This window comes from Lacerta agilis, chromosome 3 (genome assembly GCF_009819535.1).
Source record: "Lacerta agilis isolate rLacAgi1 chromosome 3, rLacAgi1.pri, whole genome shotgun sequence".
Lineage (NCBI taxonomy): Eukaryota > Metazoa > Chordata > Lepidosauria > Squamata > Lacertidae > Lacerta > Lacerta agilis.
The window spans coordinates 35,951,829-35,971,217 of NC_046314.1; positions in this window are offsets into that span (position 1 = coordinate 35,951,829).

Consider the following 19,389-nt stretch of genomic DNA (forward strand, 5'->3'; position numbering starts at 1 on the left):
ATCATGGCCACTGGTCCCATCACCTCCTGGCAAATAGAAGGGGAAGAAATGGAGGCAGTGAGAGATTTTACTTTCTTGGGCTCCATGATCACTGCAGATGGTGACAGCAGTCCTGAAATTAAAAGACGCCTGCTTCTTGGGAGAAAAACAATGACAAACCTAGACAGCATCTTAAAAAGCAGAGACATCACCTTGCCGACAAAGGTCCGTATAGTCAAAGCTATGGTTTTCCCAGTAGTAATGTATGGAAGTGAGAGCTGGACCATAAAGAAGACTGATCGCTGAAGAATTGATGCTTTTGAATTATGGTGCTGGAGGAGACTCTTGAGAGTCCCATGGACTGCAAAAAGATCAAACTTATCTATCCTTAAAGAAATCAGCCCCGAGTGCTCACTGGAAGGACTGATCCTGAAGTTGAGGCTCCAGTACTTTGGCCCCCTCATGAGAAGAGAAGACTCCCTAGAAAAGACCCTGATGTTGGGGAAGATGGAGGGAACAAGGAGAAGGGGACGACAGAGGGTGAGATGGTTGGACAGTGTTCTCGAAGCGACTAGCATGAGTTTGGCCAAACTGTGAGAGGCAGTGAAAGATAGGCATGCCTGGCGTGCTCTGGTCCATGGGGTCACGAAGAGTCGGACACGACTGAACGACTGAACAACAACAAAGGAAACTTCACAGTATCAGTTATAGAAGACTCCTCCATACTATTAAAAGAGAGGTGGTTGTCTGTAATCTGGCCATGGTCTGATAGGTACTCCACCCCCAAAGGAACTCTTGGCAATTACTTCATAAAATGTGGGAGGACTGAAATTATTGACAAAAACTGTGGAGAAACTTGAAATCAGTGAAGTTCAGAATCGGATAATGGGCAGTACTCCAGGTGCTGCCATAATATAAGCTTCTTTTCTTTCACCTTCCAGCCAATCCTGTAACTTCAGACAAGAAACTTTAGTCAGGCTTCTGAAATAATTAGTCTCAGCCTCAGTTAAAGTGGTGCAAGCCATTGTTGGCTCCCCCAATGCTCTCAGAGGTGTTGTGATTTATTTGGCTGCAATTCTATTCATGCCTACTCAGGAGTAAGCACCACCGGGTTCAGCAGGGTCTGTTTCCCAGTGAGCAGGCATAGTTGCCTCTTGAAGTTCCCACATTTTAAAAATCCAGACAAGCAAAGATGCGATCTGAAAGGCATTTAAGATAAATGGTCTTGTCTGTAGGGAATTACGTTATAAAAATATGCATGAATCAGGCGACTGTGGATTTTGCAATCAAAACTGGCAAAACATTGTATTTACTTTCATCACCAATAAGAGATGCAATAAAAAAGATTACCTGATGCACTGTTTGGTTTGGGGTCCCTCTTATATCCTGTGTCTGATATGGCTACAACAATAGACCATAAATATAGTTGTCGTATAAAATATTAGGGTGTGGTAATCAAGTTAATATTCCAAATGTGTTTTTGAAAGTTTGGGAGTCTGGACATTGTCTTCCTTTTGCCTTCATAGCTCTTGGATCTAGACTTTAAATATTGCAATAAACCGCATGACTGCTCAGTACTGTTGTTGATGTTCCATTCATTATGTGCAATTTTTGCACTGGGTAGTCATCGTAAGGATAAGAAGACAATAAATGGAAAAATCTATTTCTAGCAATTCTTCTTCATTTCTTTATTAGAAAAATATTGAAATTTTGGCATTGCATACTGGTTGCTGCATTTTTTCTTGAAAAGTTTATGATTGACAAATGACTTAAACTCTAGCCTATAATATTCAAAATACTTTCCATACTAATGAATTAGAAATAGAGCTGTTGCTTTATCATTATAGCAGTCAATATTGTTGAGCAATAGTTCAAAGTTGGAGCAGTGCACAAAGGGTTTATTGTGGTTGTTGAACGAACATAAAGGTGTGATAAAAGAATGGACAACAAAGGTATTAGAACATTTATGCAGAGCAGCATTTCAGTGTTCTGTTTGGGGTACATTTCAGGGAGATGTATGTGCACTTAGGGCTTTGCTGACAAAGAAATATGCAAAGCTGATGCTATTCCCTGTATAATTTCCCAGTACAGTCATACCTCGAGTTGCGTACGCTTCATGTTGCGTATGTTCGACTTACGGACCTCCGCAACCCGGAAGTCCTCCCAGGAGTGTGTGCGACGTGCAGGTGCGCAGAAGAATTCTGTGCACATCGCGCATGCACAGAAGCACAAAAATGCACAAACTTCCGGGTTCCCCCCCCTGGGCATTCATGTTAAGCACACCCATGTTACGTAGCGCGATCCAGAACGGATCGTGTGCGTAACACGTGGTACCACTGTATGGCTTGGTGGCCAGCTTGCAATTTCTTAGCACCTACATTGAGCTACTGGGAAGCTCTTGTCACAACCTTGTTAATGCAAGCAGACCTCCATTTAAAATAATAAGCGTTGGTGATGCTGGAGTGCTGGAAGCAAGTTTTTATGTAACATATTTAGGGCATCACCCACTGAAGTTAAGCACTTTATAAAGGTTAGTGCTATTTTCAAATGTAGATATGATTTAAAAATGCAAAAGTTCGGGGACCAACAAATTTTTTAAATAAAAATTATTATATGCTTTAATATATAATCTATATCACCCATGGAATCAAGAAATTGTTCGTTGTTTACCCCTTCTTATTTTGGATAGCTATAAATCCCACCACTTTCAAAGGGATAGATGGTAGAGCACAATGAGCTTAACCCTCTCATTGAAATTAATAGTTGTGAAATATGTTTAACTTTGGCTGGATCATTTCCCTTAGATTGTAAGCATGCATGTGACCATATACTGAGACCATATACTGTGCGCCGGCTCTCTCGGTCAATAAAGCAAGGTGAGCGCCGCAACCCCAGAGTCGTCCGCGACTGGACCTAATGGTCAGGGGTCCCTTTACCTTACCTTTTCACTTGTGACATGTGACACAACTCCTCCTACCAAAGCCCGTATAATTTTTTAAAGTAGCACTGCACAGTAAGAAATATTTTGCCTTTTAGCAGTGTTCATTGAGCTCCAGTGTCCTGCTAATTTTTTTTTTTTGGACCTGCTTTAGTAGATAAGAGAGATAGTTGGCAAAGTTTTAATAGCAAAAGCCTATACATGTTTAATAAGAAGCAAGTTGCACTGGAAACAACGGGGCTTACTCTCTAGTAACCCTATACATATTCACAAGGGAGCAAGTGCTGCTGAGCTCAGTGAAACCTACTTCTGTGAGAACATGCATAGTTTTGGACTCATGAACATGTTCCCCGAATCCTAAAATTTAACAATCCCCATCATCCTATTATCCCAAGATGTGCTCCTTTAAAAGGAATTAAGTTGTGAGACAACTCAACCCCAGGAGGACTAGGCAGAAACTGTGAGTGACTGCACACTTCTGCAATTCAGAATCCTTGAATCAATTGTGCACTGGATAGGCAGTTGACCCACAACACCAGTTGGATGCGCCATTGCACTTCTGATGTGTACCTGCCCCCTGCATTTGCTCTAGCATGGATGCAATGCTAGAACATGTTCTGATTAAACACACCAAAACAGCCTTTCCCATTCTAAGTTCCACAACATATAAATCCTCTGGCATGTGCTTTTAACACTTAACTCTGACTAATGCAGTATACTACATGATTTATTTGTACAAGATACGAGGTTTGATCCCTGGTGTTTCCAGTTGGCAGAATGTCAGGTAGCAGGGATGAGAAGGACCTCAGCTGGTGAGGACAGACAATTCTAAGGTAGACAAACTAGTGGCATCACTCTTTCCTTCCTTATGTGTTTTAGACCACTATCAGCAGCAACTGGAGAATCTCATGCATACTCCCACCTGAACTGAGCTGGAAGCCTTTCCTTGAGGCACTATGTAGTGCCGTAGGCCACCTGCATGTCAACAGTAAATACCCAGTAAATAGCAACACACCAAATAACTTCCAGTACTGGCGGATGTGCCACAAATTTATTCAGAGATATTCAGGTGCCTCCGTTGAACAATTTGGAACCATGCCATGTGTTCATAGCAAAAAGATGACAGTACTTAGTGAAATTCTAAACTAACCTTAACCACCGTCCAGTCAACATTAAGCACTTTTATGCCTTATTGATTGAAATGTGAGATCTAGGCTGTAATTCTATAGTAATTTACTTGGGAGTAAGCCACACTGAACTCAGTGGGATTTATTTCTAAATAGACATGCACAATGTTGTGCTGCTAAACATGCGCTTAACTTACCCACCTAAGTCACTGGTATTTATAGATGCTTTCTGCTCTATGTTTACATTCTTCCGATATTCTGGTAGCATACTTATGTTGGTTGTAGACCTGGAACTCTGTTGGAACTCTTAAGTCAGAGCAAATAATGGATGTTGGTTGAAAAGAAATGTCTCTTGATGCTGACTGATTATTATAGGCCAGAGTCCAGATGTTGTTGGACAGCAACTGCAATCATCACTGACCATTGGGCTGGGGCCGTCCCAACAACATCTGGATGGTCACAGCTTAGTTGACCCTCTTTTAGGCATTCATATAAATCGGTGTGTATGTGTGAGCCTATCCTGGAGGCCTAAAATTAACACTCTCTAGGCAGTTGTTGCATTGGCTTGAACAACTGGAGAAAGACCAAAATCTTGACTCTCAGTTTGGAAGTAAAAACAGGTAATCTTGGATGCAAGTGGAAACAGATGGTTATTAAGAATGAACTACATCCAGCTCCCTCCCGCAACAGTTCAAATAATTATCAAAAGCAGAAATGGACTGCACACTTAATCCTCTGAACCCGCCTTTTTCTTTGATTTGCTTTTGTTAATACAGAGGTAACAAAATTTCAAAGTACTCAGTTCAAAACTGCAAACATGTGCATTCCTCTTGACTAAGTCTTTTCTACAAATGAAGTAAACAGTCACTCTTCACAAGAGAATCCTAGGCTTCTCTCTCCATAAAAGTCAAACTTTCCGCCCTGTGGTTGAAATTTAGCTTAGCAGAGCATAGCTGATCAACAAAACATTTGAAATGGTTTTTCTATAAATATGGCAGACCTTAGGTGGAATGATGCTCTAGGTGAGGCACAAATTATTAAACTTTTTAATGTGCTGCGATAAATGTTGACCTACCATTCCTCTCATGGGGGGGGGGCTTCTATAAACAGAGGAGTAAACTTGGATCCACCCAATCCATTATTTATCATGTTTGTAGCCTATTTTATGACTTGCACTGTTTATCCATGTGTGTCTTGTTTATCCCTGTCAAATAAGATGATAAATTTGTATACAATGGATCTGATCAGCAGCACATTAATTTGTTGAGTGGGGACTGATGTTGTAAAATTTTCTGCAAATGAGAACAACAACAACAACAACAACAGAATGTTACTGCAATGCTGGCCACACAGGCCATTGTTGCCAGCTTTGTAAGTAAAGACAGACGGTTTGTGCTGTTTGCTTTGAGTGCCTTAGGTTGCAGCCCAGAGGTTTCATATCTTTAAAACTGCTGATTTGAGTGCCATGCCTTCTCTCCATTCTCTCCCCAGTTCTCTTGACTAACACACACCCTGCCCATCTGAAATGGTGTACAGGTGGAAGAGGAATAAAAAGGCTGGGAAAGGAATGGGTGGAAAAAAAGCTGATATGTGTGTTGCATAAGGGGCCATCCTATGAGGATAGTAAAAGGAGGAGATACAGGGTGCTTCCACACTGGGATTTAGAGTGTAATCCTCATCCCTAGCCAGTAGTGATGGGGCTTGATGGAGTTGCACAGCCAGCTGCTTGCTTGCTTTACATCCACAGAGAAAAATGTCCCTTTGGTGTGCAAGCTCCCAGGCTGGTGCAGTAAAGAGCCCAGAACCATAATATGAAGGCAGCAGGGTCTGCACCGGATCCTGTGAATCATGTGTCACCCCACCCCAGAAACAGCCTGAGATACCGGCATCAGCTTAGTCATGCTGGCCACATGACCCAGAAGCTGTCTGCGGACAAACGCCAGCTTCCTTGGCCTATAGAGCGAGATGAGCGCCGCAACCCCAGAGTCGGACATGACTGGACCTGATGGTCAGGGGTCCCTTTACCTTTATTGGGGCATTCCTCAGCATTGAGGCTTCCCCACCAAGGGCGGGCTCTGCTGCTGGTGGAAGCTGGCAGAGCCAGCAGAACTAGGTGGAGGGATGCAAGCCTCCCCCAGCCCTGCTAATCAAGGGGTTGGATTGCTTTGTTAAGATCACAGTCATTTGGATAAGGCAAACAGGTAATTGACAACATTAAAAAACACACACAACGTATTGAACTTTCTCTGGAAAGTGTAAGTCTGGGGTTAAATGGGCAGAAAACTACTGGCTGGCATTTTGATGCCAACAATGTTGTCTGGATACTGTGAAAACCTTGTACACAAGCGTAACTCCAATCCCACAATAAACACCCATCTGGAGCAATCCACAAAGGCTTTTTTGGAGCTGGATGCAAAAATAAAATTAAGCTCTTGTAAACATCAGTATAACCCAACTGGTTTAGTCCACTGGAGTTCATCACATCTTGTATCCCCAGCTCACCCCCTTTCTTTATTGTAAAGGGCTAAAATGTTACAGCACCTAATAAAGCTCTGAGATGGGGAGGTGGGGTGAGGGGTTCTGCTGCTATTCTTCCTGCTATCACTCCCAGAGTTCGATTGCACAGCACAGTCATTGATGCATGCTGCTGAAATGGAGGGGATCCTACATAAATAGCCAGATTTTCTTTCTTTGCCATAGAATGCACAACTGAAACCACAACTTCCTTTTGTGTCTGATGGAAAGAGAAACACATGTAGAGGGGATGCCACCTGCGGATGCAGAAGTGGCAAGCATACATGTTTCCAAAAGTTAGAGACAGCTGAAAGCCATCAACTTATTAGTGGAAGAACTGGATTAAACTCTTTCTCCCCCTTGAAAGATTGTTCTTTGGGTCCAGGCTCCCTGTCTCCTTGGCAAAGCAACACAGCTGCAATATGGGTGCAGACACTCACCTACATTTTTGTTGTTACGCTTTTCACTGCTTTTCTGTTTTGCCACATCACCCAGGCCTAATGCACTGACTGACATAAATAGGAATTCTCCCTTTTCTCATTCCTGACAGACAGTGGTTATGATTTCACCTGTTAACACCCATTTTTCTTTTTCTTATGTGCCTCTCAGTGTGAATTATGTTTAAGGAATTAGGCTCTAATACGCTCTATTATATATTCAAGGGGTTGGTATTTTATATCTAAGGGTTCGGCTGACTCCTTAGTTTATTTGGTAGGTAAGGCTGCAATCCTGTAATCCTAGTCCTGTTTACCTGAGAGTAAGACCTACTGACTTCAGTAGGACTTACTTCTGAGTAGACATGGTTTGGATTGCACTGTAAGGAAGACACTGTAGTGTAGAACAATTGGTTCCTTAAGAATGCAGCCATTTTCAGTCGTTCAATCGTGTCCGACTCTTCGTGACCCCATGGACCAGAGCACGCCAGGCACGCCTATCCTTCACTGCCTCTCGCAGTTTGGCCAAACTCATGTTAGCCATACTCAATGCAGCCATACTCAGAAGCAAACCCTGTTAAGCGGAAGGTACTTCCAGGGAAGTGCATATGCCTGAACAAGTCTAAATAACACAGGGAATTTTTAAGAATAGAACTATATGGGTAGACCTTTGCTCCAGTATAAACATTCTATGATCTGTTTTCAGTGGTTGCTCCATGTTAACCACATAGAATGGAAAAAAGGAAAAACAACAACATGCAGTCATCCAACTGAGAACAAACAGTAGTAAGTGACAAAATTAATTAGGTCAGCGTGTCATTCAATCAAGCAACAATGCAGCTCAGTCAATGAACAATTTTAAAACAAAGGCTGTAATGCTACATGCAGTTTGATTAAGCTAATATGCATTGTATTTATTGGATTAAAGCAGCCTTCCTGTGCATGGGATTGCAGGCCAATTTTTGGCAAACCATTTTTGGGGAACTTGCCTTTTAGAAATCCAGATTTTTAGATAACAGAAGCTCAGTTTCTTTTCCTTTTAAAAAAGGAAAGATGGAGGAATTAAAGATTGATACCACAGTAGAAGCTGTTTAAAGTTGTCATTTATTATTAATTTTATTATTAATTTTAATTGGCTTTTTCTGGCATTCTAACAAAATGAAAACTGCTACATTAATTAGCCCTCTTTATACAATGAGCTGCCACATAAGAAAACAGCATAACCTGGTTTCAGAATTTTGCCACATCTGGTTTTTGTGTGTGTGATGGAGGTAAATTAATGTGGACAGGGTACCACAGCTGTTGACTTCTCTTTAGACTGCACTGCCTTATCTGATGACTTGGTACATATCTTGCATGTCATTCAATTTCCTGATTTGGTATTGCGAAGGTGATTCCTCTCAAATGTTATCACATCATGTCGGTCAGTCACGTAATGCATGCTGCCTCCACCCCAGCTGTTCTCACATTTCACTGACTTTCAACAAGGCTCTTAATCACTATTGCATATAGCAGGTCCTTTATGAGTATGCGGTTGCTGTAATCCAATTTCCAAATTTAGCAAGTTGTCAAATATGGTAAGTAAAATATGTTTTGATCTAGTAGAACATGTCAGCTACTATGTATGCAGGTTCATACCACAATAAACCAGCTGGCGTCTGAGGCACATCTTTTGTCTGCTCCTGTATCAGTTATATATTGTGCACCTGGATGTTGTACCATTCGGTGACTTTTGGCGGGTGGGAAGGTAATGACAGCCACCACCAAAAATGAAGCCCCTGGCTGGTGTCCACTATTTTATCAGAGAATGCCCAGGAACTAGGCAATATCTTGGGCATTCCAGACTTTTCTGGCTTCTCCTCCATGTTGTAGCTCCTGCACTCATCAAAATCCATTCGTGAGTTTCAATGGACCCTCTGAAGCAGTATGGAATGGGGCATTGGGGACGGGTGCTGAAGTGGGATGGAAAAATCAGATGGATTAGAGGAATCAGATGTGTGAGTGGAAGTGAATTTCGGCTTGCGCAAGAAAACCTTTGCACCCAAGCCAATAATAATGACAATCTCTGCTCTTAGTACAGCTGTGCAACTGCTTATACCATACAGCTTAATCCATGTAGTTGAGAACACATTCTTATTTCCATCAGTCTGCAATGAGCTAAACCTGGCATATAATGTGAAACACACATTGTGATGATGTCAGGGTTTCAGTTGGTGTGAGAGAAGCCCATGAAATGAAACTAGTTTCTCATAAGTCACAGTAGGTAATATGATGCCCTCTAGATGTTGATGCCAGCATCCTTGTCCATTGGCGATGCTGACTGGGGCTGATGGAAGCTTTAGTCCAGCAACACCCGGACAGCCTGTCATTGGTTATGAACCAACAAATTGATTATTATTCAAGTATGCTTGTGAAAAATGGATGGAAAGCAAAAATCTATTGCATTCAAATCTGGTTAAATGTTTCTTTGGACATGGTTCTGAAAGGCCAGGGTTCAGATCCAGCTGATGCAGGGTTAGCCAACATAGTGCCCTCCCAGTATTTTGGACTACAACTCCTATCATGCCTAACTATTGGCCATGCTGGATGAAGCTGATGAGAACTGTCAATCAGCAACATTAGGAGAGCACCATATTGACTACCTCTGAGGTAAATAATGATCCCAGGCAAGTAATCTCTGCCTATAACATGGGGTGCTGTGAAGGAATGACCTACACAAATGGGATGTTTCTAATCTTTTTCTCAGCCATCCATATAAGTCGTATATAAATGTTATGCTGAGAAAATAAATGCAGCTGGCAGTGTTTCAACTTTGCCACATTAAATAGGATAATTTCAGATTGGGCACCATTATAATAAATGTCGAGCAATTTAATGATATTTCTCTCTCTCTCTCTCTCTATAATCTCATTTAGAAAGTACCTAACATAAAGTAGTCCATTACTTGTTGTATTTATGCCTTAGTTATTTGTCCCTCTTGGTTTCATCTTGAAATAAATTTATCTCTATTATTAAAAACACACAAACAACAATTTCATGTAAGTGCTGGAAAGCAATCAAGTTTTTCTTGATCTGGGAAACAATTCTTTCTTTTGTATAGTCTAGGACAGTCAATATTTAGCTGTTGGATAAAACTCACTTATAATGAGAACCAAAAATTGCTGGCAATTTATTTTGTTTCAAGTATGTATTAAGGCCAATAACCATCTACAGAATAAATGGGGGGAAACGATCTGAAAAGATTTTAAAAGCAAAAGATCTGAGAGAACTTGATCATAAAAAATAATAAATATGTTGCAAATGAGCCCCAGCAGCTGCCACAGTAGTGGGGAAATATGGTTAGAGTCCATTGACAATATGTGATTTTCCATTGTATATGGTGCATCCCATAACTGGATCAACATGCAGTTGTATTGTCTGCATGGGTCTTGTGTGTGTGTAATTTGCCTCCCAAAAATCTTATGGACTGCAATTAAAAACATAACTGTAGCCCTATTCAGATCCTCAAAGAACACATAGTGGATATGAAGCATGTAGGAGGCATGGGACTATGGGTACCACCCCCTACCCCCAGTCTCCTTGCAAGTATTGGCCCTGCTGGCTCCATCCCCAGCCTTACCTCACCAAGCAGAATACCTGAAGGGGGATTTCTAAACACATGTGGCCAACAGTGATTGGAAGATTCCCCACAACTAGTAACCTTGCACAACTGATGTTTCTGATCACGGGGAATATTCTAAGCATGCTCAGCTGAACGCAACAAAGATCCCTGGGTCAGATCTTCCAGCTAGACATGAGGGCCTGAAGCTGAAATGAGTAAGGATGTGGACATTGCAGGCAGGACTAGAAGTGCAGGACTTTCCTCCTCCCTCAACAGGTAAATGCCTGAATGGGGCTGGTGTTAGCTGTCGATAGAACACAACTGAATGCATGTACATTCACTGGAATCAATCATTACAGAGACACAGCTTCTTTAGGCATAATGGTTTAGTGTTATGTGAATGAACCTGCACAAATCTTAGGCTCTCATGCTCCCTGCCTCCCCTCTTAGGTTCTGGTGTGGCTCTGAAGTAATCAGAAGGATTTGTTTTCACAGTTGTTTGTAATTTGTTTCAAACTAATTACAGCTCCTTGTTACATTCAAACTTGGAACTGTGGTTGGTTTAAACCAGTGGTTCTCCTGGTGTGGCAGGAGAGGATGGCAAGTGTGGTGGGAAGATTTAAGGACAAACAATTTTTAAAATAAAGATTTCGGTGTAGTACAGTAAAGTATCAAACTTATTTTTTAAAAAATTGCAGAATAAAAACAAAAACAAAAAGAGGAGGACTGCCTGCGGAGGACCTGAAGGTTCCTGCCCTCTTTCCACCTAGCTTGGGGCGGGGCTTGACAGGCTTCACAAGGATTATGGCTGCTGCTCAGCAGAGAGGGTTCCTCTTTTAAATTGTTTTTAATTTTTATCTGTGTTGTTTTAAATGAGACCATCTTGGCTATGAGCCCTGGAAGACCTGCACCCTGCCTTGCTGGCCTTTCCCCATCTGGCCTGGGAGAATGGAGTGCTGACTGACTCCAGCTACAAAAACTGAGGTTGTTATACAGATTCTGGGCTGGAGTATTCTTTATGGGGGGTTGAGAGAGCTTGTTGCTGTTATTGATATTATTTTTGTATCCTTAGTTTTAGATCTTATGATTTACGTGGAAATTGTTTCCATTTGGTTGTGTACGTTTTGATGTGTTTTATTTATTGTTTATGACTTCTGTAATGTTTGTAATTATGTAATTTTGTAATTATGTAAATCTTTTCATGTTGTAAGCCGCCTTGAGCATAGTTGCAACTATGGAAAGTTGGCATACAAATAAAATGATGGTGGTGATGATGAGCATGTTATTGGACTGTTGTGATGATAAAATGTGGTGTGGGAGGGGATGAGCCATGCAGGCTCCCTTACATTTACTCTGGAAGGAGGGCTAAATTAAGTGGACCTAGCTACAGTGGTCTTTGAGGAAGGATTTCAGAGATAGGAGACATACCGAGATTCAGAAACAGTGGACTCGCCCAGATTGGTAAATCTCTTTTATTTCCTGTCATTGGGGTAACATTCCATCTTTGCTGAGTTAGAATTAGTATTCTTGAACATCTGCCAAAGGGGAAAGGAGACAGATTTTATTGCGAGAATATTTGTTCTAGTCCAAGTTGTGTTCCAGCTCTTGGTATGGACTTTGCACTCTTTAGAGCATTTCAAATGAAATATTTAAGCATTTGGGATATTTATACCTTCCCCACCTGAACATGAAAATGCAGAGGTGGTTGTTGTTTAGTCGTTTAGTCGTGTCCGACTCTTCGTGACCCCATGGACCAGAGCACGCCAGGCACTCCTGTTTTCCACTGCCTCTCGCAGTTTGGTCAGACTCATGTTGGTAGCTTCGAGAACACTGTCCAACCATCTCATCCTCTGTCGTCCCCTTCTCCTTGTGCCCTCCATCTTTCCCAACATCAGGGTCTTTTCCAGGGAGTCTTCTCTTCTCATGAGGTGGCCAAAGTATTGGAGCCTCAACTTCAGGATCTGTCCTTCCAGTGAGCACTCAGGGCTGATTTCCTTAAGAATGGATAGGTTTGATCTTCTTGCAATCCATGGGACTCTCAAGAGTCTCCTCCAGTACCATAATTCAGGCATAATTAATGCAGAGGTACAGTTGGTTTTACACATTACCCTTAAGAATTAAGAGAATTACTGATATCCGCTTGACATTGTGCCACACACCTCTACTTGTGACCAAATATGTGACAATTTTACTACTGTTTGGTTATATGTATCATAAAAGTAACTTTGACTATCCCCACGTAAACCATAGGCTGTTCAGACTTCAGTATTAGATGTTACATTTCCAGACAGCTTCTGTGCTGAAAGGCAAGTCAACTCAGGAAAATTCAGCCAGAGGGGAATGTAGAGAATGAGATGTTTTGCAATAAGGGGTGGTTTTTTCCCCTTCAGATGAAGAATGAAGACTACTTAGGTAGCTGTTTCTCAACCTCAGGTTGTGTGAGGCATCTTTCATACACCAATCTCTCTTTCTTCTGTGGCATTTTCTGAACAAGAGAAGCAAGTGTTTCAACTTCCATCTGGACCCAATTCTCTTATATGTCACAGATGACAAATACCAGACATTTGATGCAAATGGGATTAGCAGAGCTTTCTCTCTCTCTCTCTTTGCAATCACATACAAGTTCTCTTACTCAACTGAGGACATATAACCTAATATAACCCACCATAATGCATACCATCTGTTTCATTGTGCCTCCACATGCAAAGGTATTAAAATGCTTGCTAATAGGTAAATACCTGCTAATGTTTGTATTGGCGCATAAGCAACAACCTCTTATTCTGAAGCTTTCATTAAGTGGTAATTTCAGGAATGATTTTACAGCAACCATTTGTGCCAGACACATTATGCACACTCCTTAAAAGAAAAATGATATCAGTTAAATTCAAGAATATAAAGTTTTACCAAGAATGCTGTTATCTTTCTTGATGGGTCTCATACGTTAATTTTGTCCATTTGTTGTTTTGCACTGGAAATAAAAGGTGGACAGATCTGTCAATTTTGGATCCTCTCAGTTCCTCATTTTTCCAAGCTTAATTTTAGTTCTCCTCATTTCTACATCAGTTTGCAAATCACTTTTTTTAAAAATGGAAATCTGTCAGCATTTTAGTGTGGATTTTCCTTTATACATTTTTGCAAGCACTTTCTCCTCATATAATGCACTTTTGAATGCTATTTGCACTAATGTATGCATCTTTATGCATACATTACTTAGTAGATGTATTTTAGAATGCATTACTTGGGACTCAGCTATACATGTGTTGTAATGTACAGTATACAATTGTGACACTAGATGATGACTGTGGGCTATAGCAAATTCAATGCTTTTTTCAACACGTTTTTTTTAAAGCATTTTCACAACGTTTTTAACGTGTGTAGATTCCACCTTGGTTGGAGAACTGCATTGCAAAATTTGGGTAAGTGTAAATCTTGAAGGATGTCTGTGTTTTGGTTCACAGGAAGTGTGAATTAGGTAGACTCATCTTTTGATTGCAAACTGAACTGAATTTCTCCCCCATCCTTGATTGCAACGAGAGAGAGAGAGAGAGAGAGAGAGAGAGAGAGAGAGAGAGAGAGAGAGATTACTCTAACATTTCCAGAAGGGAGTTGTCACTTACTTTACTGGGTCTTGACAGGAAGTGTGGCTGGAGTGAAGAGAGCCTCATGCTGCCCCCTCCTGCCCCCACACTTCTCAGAAGACCTTGAGATGTGGCATCACTTCCAAGGCATTCCAGGAAGTGTAGCCAGTGGGGTGCTGAGGAGGAAATTTTGTGTCGCTGTGAGCAGTGTGTGGCTTATTTATAAAGTTAAAAAAGTAAGTCATAAAATTAAGTAAGGGAGATGGCAGTCATATTGAGTCCCATGTGTGCATTAGGGCTACCGTCATTTGTATCTACACTTCCTAAGCCAATAACTGGAAAGTTCTGCTCTGCATCATGGTGATTCATATCATTCCTTCCTAACATTTTCCTGATGAGAAATGGGCTGAACTGATATTACATATATCTTGTCAATTCTGTTTTTTATTTCCATGAGAAAGAATCTTCTTTTTTCCCCTGTTGGTTTTCAGAACTCTTCACATTTCCCACCCAGCACATGGGGCAGGATCCAACTATCTAGTCTTGCTAGCAGAAGCCCACACAAGGACTTCAAGTAGTGCAACAGGACCTTTTCCCCTCTCCACACCCCCCGTGTGTTCCTATGTGCTCCAAACTTGATTTGGGGTAGTGGTGGTTCTGCATAACCCCCTAGAACTGAGACAAGTGGGGAGGAGAGGGGGAATCATTCCCTTAGGCAAGCTGAATACCTTGTGCTGATGGAACGATTTCCATAGTGCTACGATGAATTCCTCCCTTTGCTTTGAATTGTTGCACGCTTATCTATTTGCCATGCAGTATCTGATTTACTGGGTAGACTCTCGGTAGTGACCAGAGGGATGATACAGGTGAGTCAGTGTTGCTCACCTGTCTTCCCAACACAGCATGTCACTGCTGGTCACCGAGAGGGGAAAGGGCAAGGCAGCAGGGACCTCAGCATGACATAGAAGCAGCAACAGAGCCAATAGGAAGCTCCAGACACTGTAGGCACACTGCAGCAATTGCTCCACTATCTTGGCCCTCCCTTTATCAGTAAGTGGCAGTGTTGGGAAGCCAGTGGGCAATGCCACCCCGCTGCACTGCTCTGCTGGCTGCTACTAGCTACTGCACTGCAAACAAGATAATCTGAGTGCTGTGTACTTGTACTTTGACTGAACATCAGAAATCAGAATCATGTTAGCTCACATCAGAGTCAGATTTATTTACTGATGTTAGACATACCAATGCCACTCAGTGTGCTAAGTGGGCAATGTTATACCGCGGAGTCTACGCCACAGGCCCCCACAATCTTATTGACTGACAGTATTTTACATCTATTGTGCAGATATGTCGGACAGGAGTGGAGGATCCCAGAATACCATGAAGTACAGAGACTCATTGCCCTCTTATCCTGTAAGGTAGGATGCGACTTGCTATGATTCCTTTGCCATGCGCACAATCTGACTTACCAAATGTGTAGTGCAATGGGAAAAGGGAAATCAATATATACAGTGGGTGAAGAATATAAACAGTTACTTGGGAAATGACAAGCATGCAAATATTTAAATAATAAGGTTGTTTTTCAATCTATTACCTGTACTTTTATTATCACACTCTAATTCAATTTGCCAGCACTAATTTCTTTCTTTCTTTCTTTCTTTCTTTCTTTCTTTCTTTCTTTCTTTCTTTCTTTCTTTCTTTCTTTCGATGCGGAAAGCCTTTATGTAGACTGGAATAAAATAATTTGTATTCTAGACACAGTCATCTGGATATTATGTACTGTCACCCCAAATTCTGTTGTGTTTTCCTCTTGGTCTTGTTTGTAGAAGGGCAGAAAGAGCCAATCTTAAAGTTGCAATTTATAAAAATAAAAATTAATGTGGGCACTTACAATTATAGTGTTTATTCAGTATGATCTTATTTGGTACAGCGCCTTGCTGAAAGCCAAGAAAAAAATCGAGTTTTCAGAAGTACAGTGAATTTGAGTTTGGTGAGGCTTCCTCCCACGTAAGTGCATACGGCATGGGTAGGGAACCCTTGGCCTTTCCTATCAGTCTCAGTCAGAATAGCCAATGAGAATTGTGGTTCAGCAATATTTGGAGGGCCACAGGTTGGCCACCCTTGGTGTACATTATTGCAACATCAGTGTCATAAACTGTGAGGTGAAACATGCAAAATTATTTTCCCCGTTGCTGTCCTATCTATTGACTTAACTATGATAAAAACGGCATATTTCCATGGGCCAGGCTGGCCAATTTCATACAACATTGGCCTGATGGTTGTTCAGATCCTAGTTTCATGTATGCGTGCTTTGGAGCAAGATTGATTCAGCCCGATAATGGCTTATGTCAAAACATCAGATAATTTAAGATTCAGTATAAGGCCACAGTTAAAAAAAAATATCTCACGAAGGTCCAAAGCTAAAATTTCAGCAATGCAAATCCTAGCGCTTTGGATGACAGAGAAAATAAAACAGGCTTAATAAATGGGGAATGAGTCAGTCATTTCAAGCTTCATCAAAGGCCGCAGCTGCCCTTAACTTTTTACAGCAGACTTCTGCTTCCTTTCAACTTTACATTGTTTTATTTACATCATTTAGCAGCTGTTTTATTATTGTTTAACTGTTGTTTCTTTTGTTTGCAAGCACTTAGTTATTTTAATAGAAAGGTGGGTTGGAAAGCAAGCAAGCAACCAACCAGACACACAAAATAATTTGCCATCTATGGAATGCATTATATTTTTATAGTTCAGCCAGTTATTTCCAGATATCAATAATAATCTGAAGGTCCAGGAAGTCAGGAGATGGCATAGAAGGAGGGATGAGAGTTGCAGTCTTTTCTCCAGTGCAACTTACTATTTGTCTCCCGCATATGCTGAGATGGGCCTCGCCTTCTTTTTCAGACCTAACTCTATTTCCAAAATAAACATGGCTCCCACGTCCTGAAGAAGAGGCAGTGACCCGGTCTCCTTCTTCCCTTTCTCCTCTCAAATCTCCCATGTCGGGCACTCGAAACAACGTTAGCAAAATCATTTAAATCACCTGGAGAGAAAATAAAGCCTGATAATACTTACTGAGGAAGCTGAGCCAAAACAGTGTATAATAAACAGAGAGATTTTGCATTTTCTAATTCAGGCCTTGTATATAGCAAGGAGATATTTAACCAAATGACAGAGGAAAACTCCCTCAGAACTCTGCTACCAATCAGGGCATGTGCTGCCTCAGCAAACACCAGGCTGTTCTGTCTAGTTGCTAAGCAACACCGCCACCCGTCTCCCCTTTCGCCAGTCAGATTTCACATTAATGGAATTAAACTTTTAGTTGCACACACAATGGTCTGTGCTCTTGCCTTCCAATAACTGAATGGCCCTCCCCTGAAGTTTTGGATAGCTCCACTTCAGAGGTAGAATGAAGCAGCTGCATTGGGCAGGGGAATGCCATATGGCTGCGCTGGTTGCGCTAGGTCTTGTGCTGCTTCCTGGGGCCACTGAGCCTCGCAGCCTCTCATGTGCTGGAAGCCAAAAACAGCAAAGGTAAGAGAAGGGAGGGAAAGAGGGGTTGAGTGTCCTCCTTTTTTTTTTTTTGTTCTTCGGAATGTGGCAACCCTAGTTTTGTTATAATCCCTGATGTATGTTCCTTCACTGCTTCCCACCCGCAAATACAGGGCTAGTTAAGGTGAAATTGAACAGCTCACGGCCTAGGTTTATGAGAGACGTATTGAAGGCTCTCACACAGACAAGGTTGTGTCTGAAGTTGCTTTTAATGTTTTGTTCATGTTTGGTTTGTTGTTGTTTAGTCGTTTAGTCGTGTCCAACTCTTCGTGACCCCATGGACCAGAGCACGCTAGGCACTCCTGTCTTCCACTGCTTCCCACAGTTTGGTCAGACTCAGTTCATGTTTGATAGGAATGATTAAATATCACCACATCCATGGGTAGGATGACAAGATATGTAGGACATGTGTGCGAGAATTGTAACATACATGTCAAAGTGGCTGCTCAGAGAAGCAGAGAAAGGCAAGTACACTATGAAAAGGAAATGGTTTGGAGAAAAGTGATGTGGTTGACTGTGGAAGAAGCTTGTGTGAATGAAAAGCATAGGGGTGTTTTTGTGTGTATGTGTGCTTGTATTCTTTTTTAAAGAATGGCTTTCTGATGCCAAGAGAAAATCAAATAGTATCATACAGCTGGAGAAAGCTGGTGCTACACAATTGACCAGGATATATGGAATGCACATAAAAATGTGGAAATGTAAATTTACAGTCATAACAGAATAAAGTAGAGGCAATAGCACTGAATTTAAAAAATAGATTTGTGCATAGGTAGGGTTGTATTCAGCCAACTAATACTGAGAATAGACTCATTTAAAGTAAAGGACCTAAATTAGTCAAGGTGATCCTTCTTATTCTCCCCACCCCATATTTTTGGTGATGGAAAAGTACCGGTAATACAGATTTTATTCACACTGATGCAAATATATATATATGACACAATAAGTTGTATACTGCCCCATCATGGTTACACATTTGTAACCTGGCACTTTCCCCAACAGACCCCCCAATGCAAAATAAATGATAAAGCAGCAGTGGCTGTAGTTCTGTAAGTAGCACAGACAACATATTCACATTTTGTCTTACATGTTCTTCTCGGGGGGCAACCAAGCTACAGTCTGTGTCAGATGTGACATTTTGGTTTCCTCTGGCATGGCTATCAATGGACAACTCTGAGTCAAGTAATAGCTGGTTCAAATCAAAGGGAAGCACTGGGTCATTTTACTCAGTGTGCAACTTTTAAAAAGGGCACCTAGTTACTAAAAGGCATTTCCCAAGTTTAGTCATATGAAAACCATTGGGTAGCTTGACCTGCTCACCCCACTGAGTCCAAAAATAATATGGAATTTATTATTTTCAGTTGCCCAAGTCTTATGAGCATCTGAGAAATGTGGAAACTGGAAGTCAATGTAAACGTAATCTCAACAGGAAATTTTTCTGAAGTTGTTAAGTTAACACCTTTTTGGGGGAAATGCCCTGCCTATTGGGTTATGGAACTAACAACAAACCCTCAATGCTACCTATTAAAACATACTGCCTATGATGATACTAATTCAGATCCCAGACTTCTGCAATTTCTTTTTAAGAACCTCCTTTTTTGCCCCCCAGACAAATATTTCCTTATTAAACACACATTCCTTGGAATGTATCCCATGAATGCCTGCTAGAAAAGGC